Below are 22,314 nucleotides of genomic sequence, written 5' to 3' on the forward strand. Positions count from 1 at the left end.
CATATTCAGTGGAGAAAATGATCAAAAGCAGGCTGATTTCTGGCCCGTCCCCAGTTAGTATACGGTGTAGGCAGATTAGACTGTGGTGTCTCTGTGATGAAACACGTTTTCACTCCCAACCCGTCACATGTTGACGGACGGTCAGGGCCCCTCCCCGTCACTCTATTACGGACAGGGTACCCCTTGGAAGTCAATTTTCAACGGCCAGGGCGTCCCATAGACCTTCATAGACCTCCCATAGCGTTGATAATATACGCCATGAGAACGCTCCCCGACGGTCGGTTGTTATTGTCAATATTAATATAATAATTATTTATTTTTTAATAGTCACACTCGATCTCGCCGATTTTTTTGTTGCCCCAGCTGGTCGACACCTCTTTTAGCAGAAACAAAGTGTCAGGATGCGTGGAAAAGGTAGGACCCAAAAGCAGTATTAACGAAAAGCGAGCTTTATTAAATAATAAAAGCAAAAAAAGGCAGTATCCAAAAAACAAATGAGCAGCACAAGGAACACAGACCGTGGAATAACATGGAGGGGAAACAATGAACCGACATGGAAAACAGGGGAAGACTAGACTACATACACAGAAGGGTAATCACAGGACAAGACACAGCTGGGCAGGGGAGGGAGAAACACAAGGGCAACAGGTGAACACAATGAGACAATCAGACACACCAGGGAAACTAACGACAGGGAGGAGGACCAGACAAAACACAAGGAGGAAGACAAAACACCAAATGAACAGACTTACAAAACCCATAACCAGACAGACAACACTAAAACCGCGACATAAACCTAGGAGTGTGACAGAACCCCCCTCTCAAGGGACGGATCCCAGACGTCCCAAAAAAAAAGTCCAGCAGGGTGGGTGGAGGGGGACTGGAGTAGGGAGACATAACTAGGGCCAAGAAAGGGTGGGTGGAGGGGGTCTGGAGGACGGGTCTCGAGCGGACGGCCCGGGGGCAAGGCAGAGACCAAGGAGGGGGTCTCGGGCGGACGGCCCGGAGGCAAGGCAGAGTCCATGGTGGAGCGAAGACCACAGCGGGCAAACTCAGGGGGCCGAGCATGAGGGCGAAGGCAGCGGCAGGAAGACTCAGGGGGCCAGGCCCGAGGACGAAGCAGCCCCCGGCAGAAGAGTAGTCGGCGGGGCCCCCAACAGGACTGGACATTGAGCTGGCAGGACCCCCAGCGGAACCTCCAACGGCACAGAACATTGTGTAGGGACTTGAGAGGTGACTTGAAAGGGGACTTGAGAGGGAACTCAAGAGGTGACTTGAGAGGGGACTCGAGAAGAGACTCGAGAGGGGACCCGAGAGGAGACTTGAGAGGTGACTCGAGAGGTGACTTGAAAGGGATCTCAAGAGGGAACTTGGGCGGAGACTCGAGAGGTGACTGGAGAAGGAACTTGAGAGGGGACTCGAGAGGATACTTGAGAGGGAGCTCGAGAGGAGACTTGAGAGGGAACTCGAGAGGTGACTTGAGAGGGAACTCGAGACTTGACTTGTAAGGAGACTTGAGAGGGAACTCGAGAGGGGACTCGAGAGGGTACTCGAGAGGAGACTCGAGAGGGAGCTTGAGAGGTGACTCGAGAGTGGACTTGAGAGGGGACTAGAGAGGGAACTCGAGAGTTGACTTGTAAGGAGACTTGAGAGGGAACTCGAGAGGTGACTCGAGAGGAGACTCGAGAGGGAGCTTGAGAGAGAACTCGAGAGAGAACTCGAGAGGGGACTTGAGAGGGAACTCGAGAGGTGACTTGAGAGGGAACTCGAGACTTGAGTTGTAAGGAAACTTGAGAGGGAACCCGAGAGGGGACTTGAGAGGGAACTCGAGAGGGGACTTGAGAGGGTACTCGAGAGGGGACTTGAGAGGGAACTCGAGAGTTGACTTGTAAGGAGAATTGAGAGGGAACTCGAGAGGTGACTCGAGAGGGGACTTGAGAGGGGACTAGAGAGGGGACTAGAGAGGGAACTCGAGAGGGGACTTGAGAGGGAACTGGAGAGGTGACTTCAGACGGTCGGTACGCCGACAGGACTCGGGGAGCTGGCGTCGGCTGGAGAGCCAACAGGAGACGAGGTGCTGGAGTCGGCCGGTATGCCGACAGGACACGGGGAGCTGGCATTGGCCGGTACGCCGACAGGACACGGGGAGCTGGCGTCGGCTGGAGAGCCAGTACTGGAGCCAAAAACATGGCTGTAAGTTCCGGTTCTGGAGCAGGGACCATGGCTGCTGGGGCCGGCACTGGAGCCGGAACCATGGCTGTGTGGGATGGTACTGGAGCACGGTACCATGACTGTGTGGGCCGGCACTGGAGCAAGGAAACATGGCTGTAAGGTCCGGTTCTGGAGCAGGGACCATGGCTGCTGGGGCCGCCACTGGAGCTGGAACCATGGCTGCTAGGACCGGTACCTGAGTACGAGCTGGCTTCCTGACCTTTCGTCTTTTAAAGATCTTTTGGAGGCTCCGTGGACCTCCAAACGCCAGACGGGATCCCAAGAAAGGGTCAGAGAATGGAGACTGGCACTCAGGGCTACGAGAAAAAATTCTGAGAAACTCAGGCAATGAGCTTCTCAACCATGGCACGTTGTCCACCTCCATTTGTGCCTTTTTGAGGACAGCCTCTTTGTCCCTTTTAGCCGAGGTTCTACTCCATTCAGCATAATAACACTGAAGAGTGTACTCTAGGGAGAACAACTCCAAATAAAAATAAAAATCTGCTGGGTCCATTGTTGGTCGGTTCATTCTGTCAGGATGCGTGGAAAAGGTAGGACCCAAAAGCAGTATTAATGAAAAGCGAGCTTTATTAAATAATAAAAGCTGTGGCAAAAAAGGCAGTATCCAAAATACAAATGAGCAGCACAAGGAACACAGACCGTGGAATAACATGGACGGGAAACAATGAACCGATATGGAACACAGGCATGCCAGGGCCAGGCCCTCCCATTTGACATTCCTGCCCTCCCCCAATAAACACGTTTTTTATTATTTATAACATTTAAAAAAAAATGTTTTAATTTTTTTTAATTATAAATAAACGGTGAACTTTTATGCTACGATGTATGAGATGTCAGATAGTAACTAAAAAAACATCGCAGGCTACGTCAAATAAATTCATGTGTTGTGATTTGTGATTCGTCCACATTTAGACCAATCACAGCGTCACACTCTGCCGCCTATTCTGGATTTGTTTATTGTTTATTGTGCATTCTCTAGACTCCCATTTCTGTTTGAATTACAAAATGGACATCAGAAATTGGCTTAAAAGGTCTAATGATTTATTGAAACGAAATAGCGATGAAAGAACAGCAGCCGATGGTGCTGCTGGCGACCCTGCACCTGCCGTTGCAGCAGCACGCCTTAATGTCACAAGCTTGACCTCGGCAAACCCCGGGGCTGGGTTAGCCAGCCCAGCGAGCCCTTGACTCATCAATGCGGCCGCCACCAACGCTGTCCTCTGAGGCACAGCTCGTTGTGCCCCTACCATCACCACCTGCGTTGCCACACCCTGTACCACACCCGCCATCCTCCTCCTCCGTGCCGGTGCCTCCACTACAGACGCTACCTTGCAGCACATCAACAGGTAGGCTACTTTTGGGCCCCCAACCGCTCAAAGACCAACAGCCCCAGGTGATCTTGGGGTTAATAAACCCAACCAGGTGAAACTGGATCGTTATCCAGGGAGATTGTTTTCAGGAAAGAAGCGCACTTTTGCCACTGCATGGTACTACAACAGGCCATGGCTTGAATATTTTTTAAAAGCAGACGCAGCCTTTTGTTTCCCCTGTAGACAGTTTAAAGTAAATAAGTCTTCATCTGATGCGGCTTTTACTGTCAAAGGTTTTTGCGACTGGAAACACGCATTACAGACTGATAAAGGACTGCTAAGGCATGCCGCATCAAAAAACACATTTCATGTGAGAGTTTGTGGAGAGAGAGACAGATATGCGAGGAAACAAATAAGGAAATGAGTACTTTGGTGCACACAGATCAGCTCGCACGGAACCGTTATTACGTGTCAGCTGTCGTTGATATTATAGCTTTTTTAGCTGTCAACCAACTCCCTCTCAGAGGTGACCACGATTCACTCCACAGCATGTCCGAGTCAGGCAGTGGGCTCTTCCTATCGCTGTTTGAGTATATGCTGCACAAAGATGCAGAGTTGGACAAAATAATGTTCTAAGTTAGCTCGGATCATACTTGCCAACCTGAGACATCAGAAATAGGGAGCATTTCAAAATGCAAAAAGGGGGGGGGGGGCGGGGTGCTAGTTTATCGCCGGAGCTGTTAGATTAACATTAACATGCTTATTGTAGTTTTAAGTGCAGCCTGTAGCACCATCCTTGCTGGTGATGATGATATGTGTAGGCACGAAAGGAGTGAGCAGAGAGTAGAGTAGTTGTCGATTCTTGTTCTGTGACTATCTGCCTCACCCTGTCAGTCTTTCAGTTGCTCGCGCTACTAAAGAAATGTGTTACCATGGAAACCAAACAATGGTGTAGCTTTATTAAAGTCAGAGTGGAAACAGTCCTGAATAAATCTGATTTTGTCAGAAATCGGGAGAAATGCAGGAGAAATATGACCCCGGGAAGAACCCGGGAGAGGGCAGTGAAAGTCGGGAGGGTCGGCAAGTATGGTTCAAGGACCCTGACCTTGGCCAGGAAAAACATGCCATCGCTTGTTTAATTTTGTTGCGGTCTAGATTTCTCTTATACGGCCCGGGGGCCGGAGATTCCCCACCCCTGCCATAGAGCATAGACTGTATATATAAAGGCTGTGACGTAATAACCCTTCTTTTTTTTCCGAGGGAAGGGGTCAGAGGGCCTAGGTATAAAAGTCACTGCTCGCCACTGCCTGTTATACTGAGTGATATATATTATACACACTGCTCCGCTTTCTGCACGGACCTCACAGCTGTTCTCTCTGTAAACATCATGCCGCGATGAAAGCAGTTAATAAAATAATATCCAGGGGATGCATGCAGAGCTGTCATTAGCTGAGATAAGTCTGGCCGTGCGTCACGACTCTTTTAAACATCATTGTTGCCGGAAATGCATCCGCGGAGGAGCCGTGGAGGACCCATCAGTGTATGCTCGATTATAGCTCCTTCAGAGAGCCTCCTCGACGCTCGTTCCTCGATGTGCATTTTGAGAAATGAGATTTCCTTCAACATGGCGCGCCGAAAACCATTTCCGGGTTACTTGCGGAGGACCGAGGATTCGAGGAGGGGAAATTTGAGAAATAAGAAAGGCCTATACTGTGTGATAAGATATTCAGAAAGCATTATGGCTCATTACTATCCTGAATCCAGGAAGTAACATCTCATCACTTGACTCTAATATTGTAGCGCCCTCTCCTTCTGCAATTCTATTATGGTTTTCAGACTAGATAATTGTTACCACCTTTTGCCATCTTAGTGAACTCACTTCTAGTTATCGCACAGCGGTAGTCGATATAAATAGATATTAACTAGCATTTTTCTCTAAATGCTGGTAAAAAAATATATAAATGTGGATGATAACATGCCTACAGACATAGATATTTCGATTTTAAATATGTTATGTTCACCATCTTATTTTAGCATGCTAACATTTGCTAATTAGTGAGCAGGCTAGACCTGAGGCTGATGGGAATCTAATTAGTTCTGCTGTTTTGTCATAGACCAAACAAAAAATGCGCTACTAGCAAGGAAATCACTTGATTGGGCTTTCAGTTGTACATTTTAATGCACATTGTACTCGAATTAATTAATAATCCCATGTAGAAATGTAGAACTGCTATGTTAGCATTGTTGTGTTGAGAAGAACATGGTTTGACTGTAAACAGCAAAGCGGTGGAAAAAAATACATTACTTGCATCGCAATAAATTGGTATGATTGTAAAACCTTGAATAATATGAAGCCTACGTTTAGAAAATAACTGTTCTTATGCTATAAGAGTTCGGTCAAACTTGGGAAAGATTGAGAACTTTGCCAAACCTCTAACCAAACAAAACACCACATTCCTACATGCACCAAATCCCAGCAGATACTCATGTCTTTTATCAAACATGGCGAAGAAAACAGATGTTAGGAGGGCAACAGCCAGAAAACCAAACATGAGCTCTCTCTGAGATGTATGTGGGAAAGTGTTGCTCCTCTGCTGTTAGCTTGTTCCGAAACAGCTCACAACAATTAATCTGATCCCCCTGCTTGTGATTTATTGAGGCATTCTGCAAGGTTAAAAAGTTATGTCTGAGTTACTACTTGTCTTCCATATTAATTACATACACAGAATGGTGTGAGAGGCAGAGATGGGCAATGATATTCCCTGAAGTTGCACAGATCAATCAATATTGATCAGCAATACCTTGATGTATGGCAACATATCGCGCCTGAGACCTTGGGCAGCTTGAGTGATGATGGCATCTAGAAAGGGCGCTGCTTCTTAAATAATTCCCCCCCAAAATAGATAGCATGGAATTGAGACCTAAAAGTGAGCACACACACTCACAAATGTTCTCATTGTTTTTTTCTTTCTTTTTTACTTCCTCCGATGCAAATACTTGTTGTCTCGAAACCAGATAAATGCACCGTCTTGAGTGTCTTATTCTTGGGGGTTGGCGTGATGAATATGATTTGAAATCCATACGGTTCTGTCAATAACGTAGCTGCCAACACAGCTCCACAACCATCATAAGTGGCTACACCTCGGGCGATAACCAAGCTAATGAATAGTGCAAGCAACCAAAACGAAACATTACTTCATAGCCTTGCTGTGAATGAATAAACATGAGTGCGCAGAAATGAAAGTTTCACTTAAACACATTTTGGATTTCCACCCTGACACTTCAATTTAACTGGGTGGGTTTTATTTAAATCCAAGGAGGAAGCGGAAAGGAGGATAAAAAAAAAAGTGGAAGCAAAAGAGGTCGAGAGTTAACACACACATCTATTTTGATATACTCTCACATGACCGCTCACACATTCAAGGACAGAGGGGAATTAACAGCACGCGGAGGCAGGTCGCTTTCTCTTGGTGCCTGGGGCTATTTCAGGAGGCTATTTCAGGTCGTCTGTCTTCTTCCCTTTGTCTCTCTTCTCCATATCCATCTGACTGAAGCTCAGGGAGAGCACAGGAGTATTTTTAACGCCGTGTCTCTACACCTTTTTTTTCAGTTGTACCTCTGTTCCACAGTTTACCACTTTCTGTAAAACTAGATGGCAAAAAGGCCATGCAAAGTTTAACATTTAGATGCAAAAATAACGCAAAATGTTTGATTTCGGACACAGAATAACTCTACCGAGAATGCAACAATTCCCCTGTGTGAGCAAAGTTTCGTAGACTGTAGTCCTCTAGATCTTCATTTAAAAATCTTAAATTTCTCTTAATAAATGAAGAACAGACAATTGACACAAACAATTTAACTGGTTTTACAGGCAAATTAGTGTTTCAGAAGAATGATCTTGTACCATATTGTAATCTTATCCTTTAATGACAATTTGTTTTTGTTTTTTTCATTATCAGAGTTGTATAATTCGGCAGTATTTTACAGTAGAAGTGCACTTTTAATAAAGTGAAAACCTTTCCTTAAAGAAATGTGAACAAATTGGGTAATGACAATATTATACATTCAAAGAAGATTATAAAACGGACAAGTCCAATCAAGCAATCTGATTGGTTCTTAGCCGTGATATACTGAGCGTATGCCACGGGTAGAATTGTAAGTTACTTTTCACAACAAGTCGGTATGCCTCCGCGTCTGAAAAAAACAGTATAACGTTGGGCTGAAAAGCAAACTGCTGGCAGTTTGCTTTTCAAACTAAAACAAGAAAGCAGCGGAGAAGTAACGGGGCACGAAATCTCCTTTTTACGCATTGGTCCAGACATAGACATCAAACGGCAAAACATATTCAGTGTGCAGTTCCTTTGGCATTAGGGCAGGGATATTTAGATACTTTCCAAGGTTTGACATAATGAATTGTGCTACTTTTAAAGCAAGCAATGATGTTTTCAAATCTGTAATAAAAGAGGTCTTCAAAAACACTATCGACCAATCAGATTGCTTGATTTTACTTGTCAGTTTTATAAATATATTTACATTTCTTCCGTTACGAAACAAACTTACAAAGCATAAGATGGAAACATTTAAGATTAACTTCGACCTCCGGGGGGGTCTTACTATGGAGGAGTGGATTGAGGAGTGCCTATCTCCAGAAAAAAAAGCACCTAAACAACGACATGCAGAGCTACGTGAAGAGCAGGTAGACCGACTGGAAAAGTACCACCATTCAAAAGCTTTCTGATGCGGGTCTTGAAACAAAGCAGAGAAATTATGACCGTTAGTGGCCACAGGTGCGAAAGCTCTCTCCAGAGCTACTGGAAGCCGAATCTCGGGGACCGGAGAAAGTGGAGCAATATTCTCGCTACGCCAAGCAACAGCCTAGAACTATGGAATGCCATTTAAGCCAAAATTAAATAAATAAATAATTAAATACATATATATATAAATATGCCTATGAAATAAATTCTGAAATAAATAAATGAGGCAATAAATATGTATACATGTACATTTAAATACACATTTATTTATTTCATGGGACTTTTATTTCATAATGACACATTTATTTATTTCTTTCAAGAGAGTTTTATTTCATAATGACACATTTATTTATTTCAAGAGAATCGTATTTCATAATGACGTATTTATTTCGTTCAGATGACTTATATTTCATAATGACGCATTTATTTATTTCAGGTGACTTGTATTTCATGATGAGACATTTCCATTCCTTATATGTAAATGAACGGGGCGTGGTTAGCTCACAGATCCAGAGACCCAGACCAAAGCAACAGCACCAGACTGACTACTCGATAAGAGGAAGAAAATGGAGGAGAAGGACTATAAGGCAAACTACTAAATTCTCAGAGTCAGACATCGCATGTAATCTGATACTCTAAATTTCACCCGCCAGAAATGTTCGCTTCTTCTTCTTCGGTGTAAATTGTCCATTGGCAAACCAGTTGACTTCTTCTTCTCTCGGTTTTTTGGCGGAATGCAAACAACTTTAAGGTGCATACCGCCACCTACTGTACATGAGTGTGAATCATCATATCATTCCATCTCTTAACTCATGGACGTATCTTTGATCTAATCCAAAAATAAATAAAAAACATAATAAATAAAACAAAAAAAAACAACAATCTATGATCTTTCCTGACCTAATGTTAGATAATTTTACCTACCCCAGTTTCACTAAAGGTAAACAGTGCCTTTCTGGTAGCTCTTTCTCCCTCTCCTTTTGTTCCCAAAATACCAACCACACTCCATTCCCTCTCTGCCTCAAACTTTATCCTTTAGTTTTTCTCTTTCAGCTTTATAGATGTTCCACATTTTCTTTAACTCCACAGTTCCTACACTTGTCACCGTTACTTTTCCCCATGACATGCATCGTACCATTCAATGCTGTGTGATTTATTCTGAGTCTAGCTATCATCATTTCCTCCCTTCTGTTTCTTTCTTTATAAATATTTGTCTGCTGGCATACCAGCAGACCAGCATTTATCTATCACCAGCTTATGTTAGTATTAAATATACAATGTATTCTGGTAACTATCAAAATAAAGACATTGTATAGTGTTCATAACAGTATTTTTATTTAATAAATTATACTAATACAATAATATTACAAAAAAAACCTACATCTAAATCAATATATCATCTAAAATAGATGCATTTGATTTAGAAATAACAAATATAATTCAAAATGTAAACAGCAACAAAGAAATTATAAACATTCTTATTCTTTTTCTTGTTAATATCCATTATCTTCTTTGTTATGTATCTTCCGGTCTTTGCCAATCTGGCCAGCATTTATTGGTCCTCCACGTCTTTCTCGTACAGCCACTGCTTGAAGCAAACTGAAAATAAGAAACAACAATGTTTTAACAAATCGTATTAAATTATGTGATGATAGAACTGCAAACAGAATAGCTGTAACTTTAACAAAATAAATAACTCAGTTACCTCTAATCATTAACACATGTTTGTATCATTGAGTTAACTCTGTGTGTTGCTGCTAGCATACATAATATATACCTGACGTGGAAACGTTACTCGTGGATGGGGCTACAGAGCTACTAGAAAGACAGTCGAACCCGGTGCATTCCTCCGTCTGAATGTGGTGCACTTTTTCTAAATGTTTAGACAAATAGCTCGTGTTACCGCCCTTACATGCTAAATTCTTATTGCACTTTTGGCAACGAGCATTTTCCACCTCAAGACCAAGCCCCCAGGAAGTGCACCGGACTCTGAGGAAAATATTTGTTGTGTCCAAACGGCGGTACTACAATTTCCTTATCAGTCTGTGACGTCGACCGGCCCAGAAATACTTTTTCCCCTTGACTAACATTGGGACAGCCAGGCATGCTGGGTAATCTGTGACGTTTCGCTCTCTCAAAAGTTGGGCCATTTTGACTTCATGCGCCAATGAGCAGCTCTCATAGGAAAGAACAAGACCCCTCCTCCGACGCTGTATCCAGTTCTTATTATACATGCATGCTCAAGACGGGTAACATAACTACCCTCGGGGCGCTTAGTTCTCTCCGCCATGTGTTTGTGTGCGCGCGCGTGTGTGTGTTGCATGCATGTAGCAGGTTCTGTGTGTAAATTGCACCCCTCGCACACCGACAGGGGAGAGAGATCTCTCGTCTGGATTGGAAAGATCGAAAATAAATCATAGACGCACTTTGTAGTCTTTTTGCATATTAGAAACGGAGTTGGCGACAGTAAGACTGCGATATAATGTTTATGTAGATATAATACATATGACATCTATTTTTTAAATGTCTCCAGTACCGATAAAAAGATCGATAACGTTGGACCTTAACGGTACCACGGTCTTTAATAATTAAGCCCCGGGGCCCGTTAATACTGGGGCTCGGTACCCATCCCTAGTTTTAATTATTACATCATCAATATTACATTTCAAATAACTAAGTAATTGGTATCTCACAAAGCGCAAGTGGCTAGTGCTGCTAAGAACATACCTGGTGGTGGTGATGATGGTGGCTCTTCGCTGCAGGATCTGGGCGGTCCTCCTAGCAGAAGCGATTGCCTTCGTCGTTCTCATCCATGATGGCGGTGTAGGCTCCTTTCCTCAGGAGGTCCTCGATCTCCTTCTTGGAGAACTGCTGGACCGGCTAAAGGCGACGCAGAGAAACATTTACACAAGTGGATTTAGAAAACTCTTTTCGAAAATAAACTAAGCGTACTGCAACAGCGACGACCCAAAAATGACTTGGCATCTAGAAATATGACAGATTTTCTTTTTCTCACCCCGTTGTTGTTGCCTTCTTTGATCCCACTTGTGCTCTGCAGGACGGCACGGTCCAGCCCGAGCTTCAGACTAGCTTTATCCAGCATTTCCCTCTCATAGTTTCTAGTGATCAGACGGTACACCTTCACCGCCTTAGACCGGCCAAAACGATGACACTGAGCTTGAGCTTGAAATAAAAAATTAAAAGACGGGTCAAAAGAGCAACGTTTTTAAGCATTAAATGGGAAAATATACACTTAAAGAACCGAGGGAATAAACGGAAAGACTTTTGTTGTTGTAGCCCTATTGAACTATCTTTAGGACAGACAGAGCAGATATATATATCGTACCTGCAGGTCATTTTGAGGGTTCCAGTCAGAGTGGAATATCACACAGGTGTCCGCAGCAGTGAGGTTCACAAGCTCTTGATCAGGTGTTTGATGTGGGCTGGCATGATCCTTTCTGCAGCGATAAATAAAGAAAACAAAGAAGACATTATTAATAATAGTAATTATGGTAACAACAATAATATTAGTATAACTATGTATATAGCACTTACACAATTGCAAAGTGATTCTCACAACAAAAATAAAGAACAAAACAATATCAACAATAAAAAAACTAATGATTATAGGAATGTTAAGAGACAAAGAAATGATAAACATTCTGAGAGGCCGACTACAAAAGGTAGACTCAATGGCTCTTGATGACATCAATGAGCAGTCCCAAAACATGCTGCTGTATAAAAAGAAATAGGTCCTGATTTCTTCTATTTAGTGTTGGATGATTTGTTGTATTGATTGCTGATGGATGTTAAGATATGTTTTACAATTAAAACAAAAAGATTATTGGATTTGGAATCAAAAAGTTTACAAATCGTAGTTTTAATAAAATGACTAGCAATATAGGGTTTATTCAACAGCGGTAGAGCATTAAGTTTCTAAATTAACGTATACTGAACTGTAAAACTAAACACTATTTAGGAAATGACCTGATCAGAAGGATTGACTAGCAAGACAGCAAAGAGGTGGAGGAGGTCTCTGTCATGTACAACCAATGGTAGATGTTACACCTGAAAGAAAGATAAGGAAATAAGACAACACAGGAGGACAAACACCTTCTTAAGTAAAAGACCAAATCATGTCAAGCTTTACATCTTTCAGTCTTTATAATGCACTGTTGGAAATGACATTCCAAAGGCTAAATTCAAACTCAATACCATAAATAACTGGGTACCAAAGGGCTTTACCTGATAGAACACGTTCCGCACGGAGCAGTAACCATCCGGCTCAGCCTTTTGTTGCATATCATCTCCTCCCTCTCCACTGTTTCCAGTAGATCTCTACTGCCTCTGTCCAATAAAACAGAAATGCCCCAAAACAATCATATTAAAAAATTTCAAAACAATAACTTGCTTTTGGCATTCAAATGTATTAGAATCTCACCTTTTTCCTGGATGTCAGGAAGGCGTTCCCTTCAAGTCCGCAACCAGTCATAGCATAGGAGTTCAAATGCAAAGCCTGAACGATGACAAGAGCGAGACTTACATTTGACAAGATAAGTAATACCAGAGCAGTGTGCACGACATGCAGAGAGCAGATCAAATCCCTGACAGACTCACACACTTTGGTGATGTCCTCATCTGATAATGATGTTTCATTTTTAGCAGCAAATAACATTACTCAAGGTATATGTTGGACCCAACTCATGTACAGTATGTTTTGCATCTCCTGAACAATGGTCTGTATAGTTGAGTAGAAACAAACTGTCCCTACAGTTTCAGGTAGATTAACAAAGAAAAGTTTGCAATTAAGCACAAAACCCCTCTTTGTATTAAGCTAGAGAAAGTACAGCTTAACATGCTAACCTGGTAAAGTTAGTTAACGTTAGCTAACTTCATGTCCAACTAAAAACCTCTAACGTGCATTACTGTACATTGACGATTTTAAACACAACTTAACTCTCTCAACATGTAACATAACGTTAATTTAACATACCCTTAATAACTACATCAAGTTTTTCAGGGGCAACACAAACTGCAGAAGACGTTAGCTGCTAACTGTTGTTAGCTAAGACAGCTAGCTCGTAACAATAGCCTCCTAGCAAACTTAAGGTTACGTTAACATTAACTTAACGTTGTAAGAAAGCAAAACGAACCTTCGAGAAATATTTTACTCTGAGACTGGGTGTAATTGTGTAGCGCTGCTTACCAACAGAAGGACTTTTAGCTGTTTCCCAGTAGAGACTAGAGAGAGCTGTCAGACTGGTTGCTCTCAGAAGAGCAGCATTGGGCGGACCAGATAAGACCAGAGAAGAACCAGTTAAGCACCAGAAAAGCACAAGAACGGTTCAAGCACCGGTTTGGTTTGCAAACCACTTAAGAGCACTGGAGTGTGAAACAAAAGCTATTGAGTCAGTGTTGTGGTGCTGTTGCTTTGGTCTGGGTCTCTGGATCTGTGAGCTAACCACGCCCCGTTCATTTGCATATAAGGAATGGAAATGTCTCATCATGAAATGTCTCATCATGAAATGCAAGTCACCTGAAATAAATAAATGCGTCATTATGAAATACAAGTCATCTGAACTAAATAAATGTGTCATGATGAAATACAAGTCTCTTGAGATAAATAAATGTGTCATTATGAAATAAAAGTCACATGAAATAAATAAATGTATATGTGTCCAAATGTACATGTATACATATTTATTGCCTCATTTATTTATTTCAGAATTTATTTCATAGGCATATTTATATATATATATAAAAATATATACAGGATGTCCGCGGGGTCTTAAAAAGTATTAAAAGTTGATAAATCAATTTAGCGAAAATTAAGGCTTTTAAAAAGTATTAAAAAGTATTAAATGGCATTTTCCAAGGTATTAAGAAGTCCCACAGCAACGACAACATGAAACACCCTTTAATTTACTGGAACGACATGTCGGGAAACCCCAAAAGGCGGCCCCATGCATAGCGCGCCGTTTCGTTGCCTTGCTCCGTTCTGTGTGTGTGGGGGGGGGGGGGGAATAAACGACTACGGTAACGGGTCCCAAGGTGGGAAGACCGGCATACGCAACGCTCTGGGGGTCCAACGGCTCCGTGTGTGCCCTATATGATCATTTTCTGATAACGATGAAAGAGCCCGCCTCCCTCTCCCCACGTCTCCTGCTGCTGCTGGGCTGTCAGAAGAGGGGGAGGAAAAGAGAGGCAGTCACCGTTTATGAAATATTATTATATTATTATACAGAGAACAGAGTCGTTATCAATTTGTTTTAAAGCTCAAAAAATAACAAAGAAGACCTCTGACCGGCACTTTCCTAATTTTGTACGGAAGATTTAAACTTTAACGGACATGTTGACCGGCGGAACATTTTTTTTACGGAAACTGCCGCACGGTCCCCTCGTTCCTTGGAAAAGGCGGAGAGGTGGGTGTTTTTCATCTGCTGGTGGACTACCTGAGAGATACAGCAGGAGAACACGCCGTCCACCGAGGAGAATAAACAGAAGGGCAACCATGGCAACCATGCTCCGGGTTCTTCTTCGCTGCTTTTGGTGTATTTCGGGCGGCAGCAGCGCCACTTACAGGCATGACATATGTACTACATCGTTTCCAGCATTTGCAGCGGTCTAGTGTGAACGGACACGTTAATGAATCGAATGCGTGTGAAAGGAAGCCTTTTTTGCGCTTGCGTATGCGTTTTACCGTGTGGGGCCGGGGTCTAAGCCAAACTATATACGGTCACAGAGATCTGCTATTTTAAAGTAAAGTCAACACATATAGACCCTAAATATAGTCTATATTAAGAACGAGAAAAGTCTTAACATATATATCCTTTTTTGTAAACATATGACAAATGTGTGAGGGTAATGACGTCAGAGCATCGTCTTATGTGCCAGGGCTTAGCCCCGGACAGCCCCAGCCCAATTTAACCCCTGGGTATTTGTGAGGGAGCTCCTATATGGCATTACCCCGCTGAAGCTCACCAAAGTTTAACATATTTCATGGTTCAAAGTTTTGTCAATTGTTTTGTTTATTGGTCAAATACTGGTTTCTAATGTTTTCTGAGGAGTTTTACTGGAATGAAAGAGCACAGAGTACAGAAGCAACAAAGCAGCATACTGCATTAAACTTGACCTTCACAGAGAGGTTGAAGTTCATGTGGAGAGAAGGCTTCAGTAGTCTGTCTGCACTCTGTTTAGTTTTGCTATCTTACAATCAATATAATAAATGTGAGGTAAAGTGTGTTGCCAATGTAACCGGTTAGAACTCAAAGTTGCGATGAGGTCTTAAAATGTATGGAAAGGGTCTTAAAAAAGGTCTTAAAAGGTATTAAATTTGACTTCAGGATTCCTGCATATACCCTGATATATAAAAAAAAAAATATATATATATATATTTATATGTATTTATTTAATTATTTATGTATTTATTTATTTAATTCTGGCTTAAATGGCATTCCATATAGAACAACCTCAACCTATACAAGTGACCACATAAGCCATGCTATTGATGCTGGACAGGTTTTCAGTGGCTGCACAATAAACGGCAACATACAAATGAATGTAAATAAACAGCCAAATAATGGATCAACGCTCTCTGTCTAATATGTTCGCTAGCTGTTAGTGTTGTTGCATAGCAACCATCTCGCATTATGTTTTGTACAGAAGACAACGGAGGGACAATTTTATTGTTTGTATTTTTCTTTCATATTGCCACACTTGGTAACCGTTTTATAAAAGCAATAGCTCACTTCAGGCCGTGATATATACTCATTATATCACAGCTAAGGGGGTTGTCGACCGGGCCGAACCACGCCTTTATAACGAGCATATACCACGGCCTGTCGTGAGCTATTGCTTAAATATACAATTAAGAGAAGTCATATGAAAATAACAAAAGGTTAGTTACAGGTTCTTTGCATATGCAAAAACAAATAAACCAGAACAAGTTTAGAATGTTTATGTTTAAAACTGAATTTGTCTATTGTCAGAGCACAGTCACAGAGACATATTTTCAGCTTCTTCAGAGCCATGATGAGCCATCTTTCTGGAGCCAAACTCCAGCCAAACCTGGGTAATACACATTTCTGCCTCAAAGAGCCAAAGAACTGTTCTCCTGCAATGTCTCTCAGAGGAAAAGAGACAAGGATGCACTTTTCCTACAAGAAGGTAACCCTCTGTTGTTGTCTGTAACGATTTATTACACGTTATCAAAGTGAGTCGAGTCGTGAGAAGAAAGACGGAGAACGTTATTTCTTGTATGATTTGGAAGTTGTATCCAAGAACAGATGTACAGTGTTAGCATCATTAGATTCATATAAAAGCAACATAAGATAGAAATCTTTATTTTTGAGAATTTTAGAAGCCGCTGTTACAACTAAGGCAATCTGTAATGTTACACATGCATTAGTTATGATTATATTACATATGATATCAATCTACCGAGTTTAAAACTTTGCTAGAGCCGCCAATATCCGCTAACATGCTAACGGCAGCTAGATAGCAGTACTTAGCAGTTAGCATTACTTTAGCAACAATTAAACTTTTGGTCCATAAGGAAACTCCAAAAATCCTCACTTTGTCAGTCTAGGCCAGGGGTGGGGAACCGTATACGGCCCGCGAGACCATTTGGTACGGCCCTCGAGGTAATTTATAAACACACGCAAAAAAGAAAAAATGTAAAAAAATCTAGACCGCAAACAAATTAAACAAAGCGAGTGCCTGTTTTTCCTGGCCAAGGTCAGGGTCCTTGAACACAACACGAGCCTAACGTGTCATCACGTGGTACATGGCTCGTCTGACAGGGGTGCAGTTCTGACGGAGAGCACCAGAACGCCACTCCAGCACCTCCAAGCAGTACCCATAAGGAGCCTTACACATGCTGCAGTTTTTGCGTGGCTGTGTCTTAGTTGTAAGCCCAGTGGCGATCTGTTCATCTGTCATTCTGATCATACTGTCAATAACTTTGTTGTTATTAGCATCTGGTTAGCTAGCTATGCTAACGAATATAATAAGCTTTTTCTCCAACCAGTGAGGTAAAGGCACATCTTTATATGATCATTATAGTTAAAGAGAATAAAGTAAACGGTTATAAAATACTATGAGAGTAACAAAAAGAAAACAAACAAAAAAACAAGAATACAGTTTGAAAGGGGAGTGATTTGTAAAATATACATAAAGAAAAAGTAAATATGCTTACAGGTCTGTTTCATCTGGGTGTTGAGAGATGTATCCATAGATCTCCTAATGTTGCTCTCAAAGTGCACCAGATTGATGCTTTTAACTTCAATATTTAAAAAAATATATTTTCCCTGGGGAGCATGACCCCCGGACCCCCCTAGAGGAGGTTAGGTCCCCCCCCACTTAAATCATGTCCACATGGATAGGAAACTAAATACATTTGCACATATCTTGTGTCCAATATCTTTCTGTTTTGGTGGTCATGCCACAACCGTGCACGTGAATGCATGCGCGAGTCATGGTAAGATATCTGGATTAAGAGGTTGCTGTTTCTTTGCACATAATGAAAGCAAGGCCAAATTAATGGGCTGTGATTTTAGTATTTTTAAGCAGAGGTCAATCATTCGTACGGCCCTCGGAGGATGTTGAAAAAATTGAAATGGCCCTTGAGAGGAAAAAGGTTCCCCACCCCTGATCTAGGCAAAGCAACCCGAGAACATCTCAGAAAAAACATTGTCTCCATAAATATGGTATAGTTTTCCAAAAATCTATTTATCATCGAAAAGCTTAACGCAGCTATCCCGGGAGATTGTACGACCAGCTCGCCAGATTTATAGCATAGAAACAGTCTTTTAGGGCACAGTGTGTCAAAATAGTATTGAATTATACTATAATTATTTTAAGTTACAATAGTTATATAATGTGACTTAACTGTCAGCCTAAGTACTGACTATTTATGACAGATATTTATATACCATAATAATCAAGTCTAAATGTGTTCAAGAAGACATATACATTTCAAAAGTTTATGATTTGTGGCTGACTGGTGTTAAATGGGGGTGCTAACATTATCTAATGGTTTGTTCTTATTCTAGAAACATTTTTAATTAGGAGATACTATAGGGTAAGACCGAGCACATACATAAACCTTTGTTCCATTTCTCTTAAACTTCAAGAGCTTTTTTTTTTTTTCAATTTTGTTTTTATTGAGATGGGCACAATGAGTTTACATTTATACTGTCAATATGTTTCCCTTCCCTCCCTGTTGTGGCAATTTAGCACTCACAACAGGAAAGAATGAAACAGAGAGGGATCAATAAAACACAAACACAGGTATAGTTGATCGTTGTACAACAATCAATAATAACGAGGAAAACATTACCTCTGCTCTCAAGCAGTCCTACAGCAATGCTCCCTAGACCAGAAAGATCTCATGTGCTTTATGCATGTAAAACATACACAAACATACACTTAAAACAGCATACGTGGCAGAGATGTTCAAACCTTATACACTCATACATGTTGCATCCTCTGAGTTTTACATGATCCCAGATTTCATAACCTTATTTAGCAGCTACCACAATGTATACAACTGCTGGTGAAGAGTTTCAGCTGATTGCCTATAGATGGGCCTCCTTCCGGCAAACCAAATGAACAACACACCGTCCACTATACTGTAGCTTATACCATGTGACATTAATGAATATATCAGAAATACGCTGAAATAAATATTCTGCTATAACAGTCCACATTGTCAAGGGGCTTGTGAGGCATATAGTCCAGAGTAAAAGGTTTTAAAGGTGTCATTGATAACAGATGGGATTGTTGTGAGTTCACAAGTAGGGGTCCGTATTTGTTTAATTTGTTGGGAGGCCGAATGGCTCTTAATTTGGTGCGCTAAGAGACGACCCGCCTTCTCCCCATGTTCATACTGAAATCCACGTGATCTTAAAAGCAATTTCTCAGTCTCTGGCGTTGAAAGTAAATTGTATTCCATCTGAAGATTTTGCCTTTCTTTATCTAGTGCAGGGGATGGAAATGTTGAGAGTTTGCTATCTAATTTTGCTATACTTCCCAAAAGTTCAAGAGCTTTTGGTGAGCAGATTACTCCGAGCTAATGAGCCAATAGAAAAGTAATTATATTCTGCAGTCTGGGGTTTGGCAGTCTAAACAACAGAAACCCCTGCTGCTTTTGTCTTGAACGTAGGAGGAAGATAATCGCTGCTTTGCCAGGAAGATTGATCCAAAGTCCACCTCAAAAACAGGTCTGTTCCAGCATGACATCTTCCAAAACCAGAAAGTTCCTGTGGGAGACATCCGCCGTTATAGCAGACATTTAGCGGCTGAAATAAGAGGCCCGGCTAAACCTCCTGTCCACCCCAAAGAAGACGTAAAACCCACTGTTGAGATGATCGGAACCATAGAGCTCCTCCATAAAGCTGACTTTGGAAAGGTTGAAATAGCCAAAGGCAAACAAGAAATGCCAAAAAGTGAGAAAGTGAACAGGAGGGATGAACACAGAGACATATGTTCAACGCTGCAGCAGGAGGAACAAACAGAGAAGGAACCAGATGCATTTGACAATATTGCAGTCCTTAGAGAAGAGGTGGTTGAAGAGCGCAACGAGACTAAAAAAGACAAAAGTGTTTTCAGACGCTTTCGGACTTGGCTCCATGAACTATATGACAAAAAGTGAAATAAAACAGTTGTTCCATCAACGACTTTCTCTCTCAAATAGATTAAATGTATCTGGTATTAGTTGATTGATTCAAACTAAATGTTCCAATTATGTTCCGCTGGTGCTGGTATTTACCTTGTGAATTTGTTTGTGTGGAGGTGAAGGAAGTAGTCAGATATTGTTCTGACATTAAAAAAAGTAATACCACTGTTGATATATATTCTGTTACATGTATTTCATTTAATTTCAAACCTTTATTTATCCAGGTGAATCCCTTGAGACCTTGAGATCATTGATCTCTTTTTCAAGGGAGACCTGCTCAAGTAGGTTCCACATGAAACATAAAAACATAAAACAACAAAAAGGACATCATACAGCATCAGCAGGGATTACAATTTACAAACTATCCACATGAACAGTTACCAACAGCATCGATTGTGTAGCATCCAACCGAGCTTTAAAAACATTTAGTGTCACCAGATTGCTCAGTTTCCATTTAATTTGCAGACTATTCCAAGACCAACCCTGTCTCCTAAAAATTACGTTCCAACATAACTAAACTGCATTCTCAAATACATTTAGCTAGAAACATATTTTCTCCCACGTTACGTTTGTTACGAACGTATCTCAAATACGTTTATTTTCTACATATCTTTGCCATTTATTGTGTCGCTTATAATAATGATAGTAGTTATTTAAAAAATATCATTTTAGAGCACACATTTGAAATCGACAACCGGGCTCGATATATGGTTAAATTAAAATCAGTAGGCGAGGCTGTAATTTCGCCAGCTGTTACTCTCATGAGCGAGGCAGAAAATAATAGTTTTAACATGCCAAAAAGCTGCTGTGTCGTTTATTGCACCTCAAACATTAAAATAAATCCAGAGTTACGTGTTTCTGTACTTCCTCTAAGAAGAAAGGACAGTAACAGAAGATCTCTGGCTTCAGGCTTGATCGCCGTTCAAATTACAGCGTTGGTTTCCCCAAAAGTGGGCTGTAAAGTGACGTAGATTTTACTCTCATCTATTATTCAAAACCATTCTATTTATTCTAACGTAAATTACATGCCAGTGTTTTATCTTTTTATTTTAAATCATATAATGTCAGACTTTTTTTCCTGTCTGTGAGGAAAAGAAATGGGGCTTAGAGCCTCAAAATACTGAAATCTTCTAATTTGTTATTCTTTTCTAAATAACACACTGTTATTTACTCAACAATAACACACAATTATCCTTGTTTTTATTTATTTGTTTAATTCTATAATCTTGGGCGTTTTAGCATGCTTTTTAGCCGTAGATAAAGTCACCGGAAACAGACGTAGGCCTATAAGGGACATTTTGAGCGATACACACCACAAACCCACTGAACAGATTACCCAAGATCCTCAGCTTGAAGCTCGTTGATTGGATGTTTTAGCCGCAATGGATGTTGGGATATGATATCCGAAAACATATAAAAAAATAATAATAATATTTGACTCCGAGTGTTCTTGCTTTTCTCTTTGGAAGTCATCACATAACAGCATTGTAATACACGGTTCGGCTGCATTAAATATTACACATCTGCCGTATTTCTTTATTTATAGAGCCCTGATGAGAAGACTTCTGGACAAACTTGAAGAACTGCCGCCAAAAATGAATATGTGACATGGATCATAAATATATCAACAATTAAACAACATCTTGCATTTCTTTTCACAAAATACGTCTCCTTGCAGTATCAATAGTAATTCGGCTGACTTTTATATTTGATCCAATTGGTAGATAGGTTATTTACACCATAACGGTGCACAGCTGATAGAAAAAGACTTTTCGTTTTTAAAGATATTACTGATTTTCTTTGAATATAAGAATGTAAATACTGAGTTGAGAGAATAGTCAGGGGATTTGGGTTTTGGGAGACACATCTATGGAATCACAATTTCAATAGCTTACCATTAAATGACGGATATGCCTTTCTGTCTGTGAAGTTTTACAAATCCGATATTAATGTGTAGAAATAAAACCTGAAAAAAAAAAAGCTATATCCTGTACAATTATGTAAAAACATGAATAAAACTAAATGTCTTCAGATGTTGTACATACATAAGTGTCCTACACTAATAATACAAAGTTATTATTAGTATGCTGTGTGTACCTTGTGTGCACCGCCTAGTGGTTAAAGCACGTTATTGAATTATTTTTGTTGAATAATGTTATTTGATGAAAAGAATATTAAGAGTACACACTTTCATAGGGGGAAAGTAGAAGGTCAATGATAGAAATATAGAATATAAAAAATCAAGAAGATACTGTAAGTGATCTCTACAATAAAACTGTTTAGTGCTGGATATACAAAGATATTAATATGATGATGTGCAAAACAGACAATCTAATTAACC

At 40.9% G+C, this 22,314-nt stretch overlaps 2 long non-coding RNA genes across 2 annotated transcripts; both read right to left on the reverse strand.

Annotated features, from left to right (window-relative positions):
- Window positions 1-9,803: 9,803 nt before the first annotated feature.
- LOC307016817 lies at window positions 9,804-11,467 on the reverse strand. Its single transcript, XR_013801914.1, has 3 exons — window positions 11,313-11,467; window positions 11,024-11,176; window positions 9,804-9,895 (listed from the first exon to the last, which is right to left on the reverse strand). It is a non-coding gene; the product is annotated as an uncharacterized lncRNA (long non-coding RNA).
- A 196-nt stretch (window positions 11,468-11,663) lies between these two features.
- On the reverse strand, window positions 11,664-12,814 carry LOC307016818. The gene is made up of 4 exons (XR_013801915.1): window positions 12,738-12,814; window positions 12,542-12,643; window positions 12,284-12,364; window positions 11,664-11,754 (listed from the first exon to the last, which is right to left on the reverse strand). It is a non-coding gene; the product is annotated as an uncharacterized lncRNA (long non-coding RNA).
- Between the last annotated feature and the right edge of the window lie 9,500 nt (window positions 12,815-22,314).

Source organism: Notothenia rossii (genome assembly GCF_949606895.1).
Source record: "Notothenia rossii genome assembly, chromosome: 8".
Lineage (NCBI taxonomy): Eukaryota > Metazoa > Chordata > Actinopteri > Perciformes > Nototheniidae > Notothenia > Notothenia rossii.